The 8,135-nt window shown below is 39.3% G+C and overlaps 1 pseudogene; it reads right to left on the bottom strand.

Annotated features, from left to right (window-relative positions):
* Positions 1-6,909: 6,909 nt before the first annotated feature.
* LOC111173685 (E3 ubiquitin-protein ligase RBX1 pseudogene) lies at positions 6,910-7,914 on the bottom strand (annotated as a pseudogene).
* Between the last annotated feature and the right edge of the window lie 221 nt (positions 7,915-8,135).

Below are 8,135 nucleotides of genomic sequence, written 5' to 3'. Positions count from 1 at the left end.
TGTTCTGAGGAAAACAACTTGATTTTATTTCAGGAATTTGAATCTTTTTTTTTTTTTTTTTTTTTTGCGGTACGCGGGCCTCTCACTGTTGTGGCCTCTCCCGTTGCGGAGCACAGGCTCCGAAACGCGCAGGCTCAACGGCCATGGCTCACGGGCCCAGTCGCTCCGCGGCATGTGGGATCTTCCTGGACCGGGGCACAAACCCGTGTCCCCTGCATCGGCAGGCAGACTCTCAACCACTGCATCACCAGGGAAGCCCCAGTAATTTGAATCATTTTAACTGTGAAGCAAAGCCAATAGAAACAGAGTCGTATCACCTTGGTGAAATTCTAACTCAACATAGAGTGGGACACCAGTAAAACACTTCATTAAATGATGATTCACAATAAAGATAGTTATTGCATTGGCATATTTGGCCCATGGCTAGCACAGAATAGACTATCAATACTTTTATGCTTTAGATTTTTTTTCAGCTTTATTGAGGTATAATCCACAAAAAAATTGTAATATATTTAAAGAGTATATCATGATGAATTTCAATTTGTATACATTGTGAAAGGATTTCTACCATCTAGTTAATTAACACATTACATTCATTACATATATATATATAGAGAGAGAGAGTGTACATTTAAGTTTTACTCTGTTAGCAAATTTCAATTATACAGTACAGTGTTATCAACTATAGTCACCATGTTCTACATTAGATACTCAGACCTTATTCATCTTATAGCTGAAAGTTTTTACCTTTTTACCAGCCTCTCCCTATTTCCTCTGTCCCTAACCCCTGGCAACCACTTTCCTACTCTATGTTTTGAGGAGTTTGATTTTTTATTTTAGATTCCATATATAAGTGATACGATGCAGTACATGTTTTTCTCTGTCTGGCTTGTTTCACTTAGCATACTGCCCTCTAGGTCTATCCATGTTGTCACAAACTGCAGGATTTCCTTCTTTTTCATGGTTGAATAATGTTCCAATATATATTGGAATATTATACATACACACACACACAAGATCTCTATTCATTCATCTGTTGACAGACATGAAGATTGTTTCTATATCTTGGCTATTGTGAATAACGCTGCAGTGAACATGGGAATGCAGATATCTCTTTAAGATCCTGATTTCATTTCCTTCAGCTATATACCCAGAAGTCAGATTTCTGGACCATATGGTTGTTCTACTTTTAATTTTTTGAGGAAACTCTATACTATTTTCCATAGCGATGGCACCTATTTACATTCCCAACAGTGCACAAGACTTTCATTTTCTCCACATTCTTGCCCAAACGTGTTATCTCTTGTCTTTCTGATGATAGCTATTCTAACGGGTGTGAGGTAATATCTCATTGTAAAATTGATTTGCAATTCCCTGATTATTAGTGAGATTGAGCACCTTTTAGTATACCTGTTGGACATCTGTATATCTTCTTTGGAAAAATGTCTATACAGATCATCTGCTCATTTTTAAAATCAGAATGTTTCTGTTGTTTGCTACTGAGTTGTGTGAGTTCATATATTTTGGATATGAACCCCTTACTATATATATGATGTGGAAATATTTCCTCCCATTCCACAGGTTGCCTTTTCATTATGTTGATTAGTTTCTCTGCTGTGCAGATGCTTTTTAGCTTGATGTAGTCTTACTTATTTATTTTTCCTTTTACTGTGTTTGCTGTTGGTTTCAAGTCCAAAAAAATCATTGCCAAAACCAAGGTCATAGCTTATCCCCTTTTGTTTTTCTCGGAGTTTTACAGTTTCAGGTCTTAAATATAAGACTTTAGTCCATTTTGAGTTGCTTTTTGTGTATGATATAAGATGGTGGTCCTGTTTCATTCTTTTGCATGTGGCTGTCAGGTTTCCCAAAATCATTTACTAAAGACACTATCATTTCCCCATGGTACATTCTTGGCTCCCTTGTCGTATCAATTGACCATACTTCCGTGGGTTTCTTTGTAGGCTCTCTATTTTGTTTCCATTGATCTATGTGCCTACTATTATGTCATAGATTTAGTATGTCCATGGGAGAATGTGAATTCGGGAGGGTCTTTTCTCCATCTTGGACCAGATTCTGCCTATAGCTTCTGGTCTTAGACTGAGGAAGAATGAAAGAAGTTCCAGCTCACATAGAGTCCAGAGAGTTGACTAAAAGTGAGTTTGAGGCCAAAGCCTCGTTTAACGGCCAGAGTAAATAGTTGAGGTACACATTCTCTGTTGCAACTGCTCAACTCTGCTATTGTAGAGCTAATATATCAAGGTAAAGCATGTGTTGGAGAGCATAATATATAAGTGAATGAGCGACCATTTTTGGCCAATAGCCCATAGTTTGTCAACCTCTACCCTATGCTATATGAACCAGGGGAAACTTCAACAGCAATATATGTAGCCCATTGGGTATTCAGAAATTTGTTGCCCCAAACAGTTGTTCTCTTTCTTATATGTAAACATAGAGAAAATTCATGATCAAAATCCCAAAAGCATTTTAGTGAAGCCAAAGTGAAGGGATCACATTTGCTGAATCCACTCATAACCCACCTCAATGAAACTTGCCTCCCTCTTCCCTTAGCCCCAAACTCTCTACCTTTTCACCCTAAATCAATTAAAGCTGAGGATCTATGTCCACAGAAAGGCTTCTGCCTTTCCAAAGACCTATAAATGTCTTCCTGCTGCACATGTGAAGACCTCAGGGCTCTAGAAACTGATTCTCAGGGTTCATCAGGCATAAGGGACAGAGCCAACCAAACCCAGCACCCAGGATTTTCTTTCCCTATTTGACATGCAGAGGCAAGTGAGTTTATTTTCCCTAATTTTGGGCTAACTGCAGTTACCACTTTGGAACCCAGGGAGGCAGACTCAGATATCTTCCCTAGGCCTGACAGCCTAAGTCTGCTCACCTACAAAATGGAGTTAACAATACTGCCTACATTGTAGAGCTTTTGTGAGGATTTAATGAATATTCATAAGTATCTAGCCCAGTACTTAATATAAGTATGCAGTAAGTATATTTTTCTTAATACTTATTATTATTCTCAGGTGCCAAAGAGGCTGGTAGAAGAATCTCACTCTTAACTCCTTTACAAAAAGCCACTAACAGCAACCTAAAGCCACTAGTTTGCTACCAATTATTCTGTTAAATTTTCTTCCCAAGAGATATTCATTTATTCAGATCCTCAAATGAGTCAGTCTTTCCCTGTTAGCAAATATAAGTCATACTTTCTACATTTCTCTTCCTGAGCCTGTTACATATATTATTATTCAAACACAGAATTTTTCTTTCAGAGCCTAGAGGCGGCTGCAGAATCTAGCTCACCAGGGCTCTGGGAAGCCCAGTCTTGTCCTGGCTCCTCTGGATATGAGGCAGATGTACCAGACGGCTGTCCTATGAGGGCTTCTTATTTAGCCAAAGCCCTGCAGAGAAAGGCTTCAGTTCCTCAGTTCAGAAAAGTTTGGGAAAGATTGCAGAGCAACCTGATTTCTAACTACCAAAACTGTAAGAGAGATAGATTTAGATTTCTTGAGATCCCTAGAAATAGCATCAGAATGTTCCTCCATTTGAAGCAAATGAAGGCTAAATATCCTTAACATAAGCTCTAAGAAAATATTGCCTACTCAGGGCAAGTCCTACCCACTGCCCTCTGAAGTGGTCCATTTACTATCTAGCAGGATCAATACAGGATCCCAAGCCATTACCCCAACTCAAGGACGTGCCAGCACTTACAGGCACCTCTTTTTTAGTCTATGTCCTCAAAGATATCTGCATCTTGGGGTTATTGGAGGAGCAGCAAAATTCCCTTAAATATTCTGAAAGTCATTAAAAACCAAGAATGTGTTGGACCTGAGTTCACATCCCTGCCCTGTCATTTCCTGACTTAATCATGGTGAAGCTCACTTTCTAAAAAATGGATATCTATCCTAACATTATTGTCCTATCGACAATAATATCTAACGTACAAAGTTGTCAAGAAGATTACATTCTTTTACTTATTTGTATGTTATAGTTATATTATAGTCACTGAGATTAGTGGCTTTAACTGGGAAAAGAAAGAAAATCAAAGAAGGTTCACCATAGGACTGAATACACAGCTAATCCTGATATAAATAACTTTGTGAGTTCCCAAACAAAACAAAATAAATTGAAAGGTACTCCTAAGCTTTAAACCAACTTCCACGGTTACAATGCAAATGATGAGAAATACAAGGAAAGAGTGACGACTCCCACTTTAAAAGCAGGAGCTCTGCCCAGGTCCTGGTCAACTCACAAGCCATGCTAGGGTGCCCTTTGGAGGGAGATGTAACAGCTCTCTGGTTTCCTTTCCTGTCTCCGTCTAGATCCTACAGCTGAGGCCAATATATGCCTCCCTGCTGATTGGAGTTTCTTGATCAACCCTAGGAGAATCCGAGGAGATATTTTAAGAGCTTTAGCCCAATTCTCTGGCACTTGGCAGCTAATGAGTCTTGCTCCTTATCTGGACCTAAGTTTTGGTTTACTTTTTCCTAAGATGTACAAATTCCTCTCTTATACCTAAACTCCTATTTCATTAGGTTTGAAACCTTATATAACTCTTTCAAATCCCCTCCCAAGGACTAGAGTCTGAATGACTGCCTAGAAAGCTGCCCAATGAACACCAAATTGTTTCATGATATGAATGAGAAAAAAAATTGCATTGCTTTAAGCTATTGAGATTTTAATGTTGTTTGCTACTGCACTTAGCCTAAATAATACTTAAATTTTCCAGTGGAAATTGGAGACTATGGTTTATCAGTAGGAAGGTAGTCAGCAGATTGAAAATCAGGAAAGCATTGTGTTATGGGAAAGACGTTTGCAAAAATCTGTTGCCAGCAATAATTTGGTAGGCAGATCTTGTGCTTACTGAATTGTAACTCTAGGGAAAGAGGTTAGAAAACAATGTTAGTGCATACAAACTAGTGTTGTCCACATCTGGCACAAGAAAGAAATGAAATGAGCTCCGGAAAAAGTTGGTCACTTTATAAGCAGAAATGAGAGGGAATAGAAAAAAATCTAAAAATGTGGGCCATCAAAGTGTTGGAAATATCTTTGTTTCTAGATCCTAAACTGTAAGTGATGTGATTGAGAAAGGCTTGGAGTAACTAAAAAACTTCTGCTGCTCAAAGTGACTTAAGTCTTGCAGCAAAGATCACACACATTAATAACCATTTTTAGCCACCATTAAATTAGGAAAAAACAATTGGAGGGATCAGGCAATAAAATCAAGCTGATTAGAGACCAACGTCTGGGAAGCATCTTTGGGTATGGTTACAGGCACATGGTACTGATTGCAAGCAAATAGACCTGAAGCTTTGCTCATGAAGAAATTGCATATCACATAAAACCACGTGGGTGGTCTCAGGGAGCATAAAATAATCATCGGGCAAACAGTGGGCTGACAAAACTCTGCAGCCCCAGGAAGGCACAGCCCACTTCAGATGTGCAAGGAGGATAAGAGATAAGGAGGAAGCTCCCAAAGGATAGAGTCAGGGGGCCGCAGAGCACAATGTGCAAAAGAGTTCCTTCCGGAGAGCTGATTCAGAGAAGAGTCAAAGATCTCCCCCTGCTCTCTGGGTTTGTCCACCTGGATTACCTCTGACCAGTAACAGCTGTGTCTCCCTGTTTTACCCTTTCCAAACGGAACTATTCTTTATGGTGGATATCAGGGATGGATACTAAGTGCATAGTCACAGGACTATGAGAAACTGTATCTGATAGACTGTACAGGACATGCATTATCTGAGATCCTGGAAATGAGTGTAACCTATATGTGGAAAAAGGGAAGAGAATGAAAATTTGGTTATCAGAAAGAGCAGGCAATGGTGAAAATGCTAATGTTCAGCAATACACATATGCCCTTTTCTTGGACACATAGAAAAACTACATTTCCCAGCCTCCTTTGCAGTTAGGTATGCTCAGGGAATTGAGTTCTAAGTAATGGAAGGTGGGCAGAAGTGAAGTAGTCTAACTCTAGGCATAGTCCACACAGCCTCCTGCAGTGGAGGGCTCCAAGGCCCTAGAAGTAGGTAGAAAACTACAGCCCATAGGCCAAATATGGCTCACTGCCTATTTTTTTTTTTTGCATATTTTTATTAAAAGTAACATTTTCAAAAAAAAATCATTAGAAGAGCAGCATTTTTGCAAATCTCTTTTATATCTGACAATAGAAGACAGCTGGATTCTCATGTCAGCTTCTTCATTCAACATGTTTCTTTGGTTGAAGCATATAAAGAAAAGCTGGCCTCATGGTCATGCAGTTGGAAAAGGAACTTCATGAAATTTCTGAAAGGGTTTCAGGCACCCCCAGGAGTCCTCTGTCAGACCGTATTTTGAGAACCACTGCAGTGAACTATACTGTTTCTCAGTTAGAGACTATATGGCTATTGAATCAGTATTAGACCAAGATATTTTAAACAGGGACTTCGCTGGTGGTCCAGTGGTTAAGACTCAGCACTTCCAATGCAGGGGGCACAGGTTCAATCCCTGGTCAGGGAACTAAGATCCCACATGGCGCATGCACTACCAAAAAAAGAAAAGACATTTTAAACAAATTGCAAAGGGTGGTAGTAGGGAAGGAAACTTGAATTCTCCCATTAACTCAATTTTAAATATCAATTTTCGATTTAAGTTCAAAAACTGCTCTTAGCCAGCCAAGATTACATATTAGGTTTTTTCAAGTTTACTTTTCCAAACTAAGAAGAGAAAGCAACATGTCATACAGAAAGTTCACATTTGTACAGTGTCTTTACAGTTTACAAAGACTCTTTCTGTATCCACCTGATGCCATTTAATCCTTAGAAGCCACTTGATAGAGGAGGAAAGCTTGGAGCAGAGAGGCAACTTTCCCAAGATTGCCATCAGTAAGCAGGCTTCCTCGTGACCAAGCGATGTGCTCACAGGACAATTCTGCTCTGTCTCTAATGAACAAACATCTCTCTTGCAAAAGCTGGCTTTCCAACCTGGAAAGAGGGGACTCTTTATTTATGTTCACTTTTTTCACATCTATACAACAGACAGCATCTGTTCTAGAATCCACCTGGATTTCATTTGACACAGAATATCAATATGATATGGCTGCAGGAATAGCAAACTGGAAAGACAAAGCATAAAAGACATGGGTCTATCTAATTTATAATTAAGGAACAAGAGGGCAAGTCATTAAATGAATAAGAGAACAGCTGAGCTTGATGGAAGAATTCTTTTTTCTAGTGCACATACTTTTGGAATTCCCACTATCTGTTGTCCAACAGACACACCTGCCATGTTTTGAGCCAGCAAGAGAAGCAGTGGGAGTGAAAAGCATGGTCACAGACTCCCCATGCAACGGTGCACTCTTCAGAAGTAGCAGATGCCTGGTTAGCTCAACATCCTATGGAAAGATCCATAATGTGGTTCCTGCAGATGGCACAGTTATGAGCCACAATATCCCAGGCCCAGAGGGCTACTGCATTTCAGTTTTTCACTTCAGTGTGCTGCTTTCCCATGCTGTTGTTGGTGCCACTTGGGGTATCCATATCCATCACTGCTGCCATTTTGGAAACATACCCCCTGTGGTCCTCACTGCCTATTCTTGTACAACCATGAGCTAAAATGGCTTTACATTTTTAAATTACCTTTAAAAATAAAAATAATAATATTCCACAACATTCAAAATTATATATATATATATATATAAAATTTAATTTGCAATGTCGTAAAGTTTTATTGGAACACATCCACATTCACATTCATTTCTATATTTTTTCTGCCCGCTTTCACATTAAGTGGCAGGGTTGAATAGCTACAGCAGAGACCATGTGTGGTGCCCTCACTGCTGCCCCCTGCTGACTCAGTGCATTCTACATTGCAATGATGCAGTTATAACTTGACCACATTTTGACTGCCATCCATATCACTGTACTGTAACATTTCATTTTATTTTATCCTTTTACTATCAGTGCATATTCATCAGGTGAAAACAAGAAAGGAAGAAAAAAGTGGACTTCATATGGTGCATGTTTGAGGCATACTGGAGTGTGGATTATTTTGTTAACAAATTAGGTGGCAAAGCATTGTTTTTTTATACAATGACCTTTTAGCTGTGGTAAGCAAAATAATACCACCGCCCCCCAGATGTCCATATCCTA

The sequence above is a fragment of the Delphinapterus leucas genome, chromosome 11, assembly GCF_059928025.1.
Source record: "Delphinapterus leucas isolate spDelLeu-1000000601 "Yukka" chromosome 11, BTC_Dleu_Yukka2, whole genome shotgun sequence".
Lineage (NCBI taxonomy): Eukaryota > Metazoa > Chordata > Mammalia > Artiodactyla > Monodontidae > Delphinapterus > Delphinapterus leucas.
The sequence above is the reverse complement of the archived record's forward strand: the minus strand, read 5'-3'. Positions and strand labels throughout refer to the sequence as shown.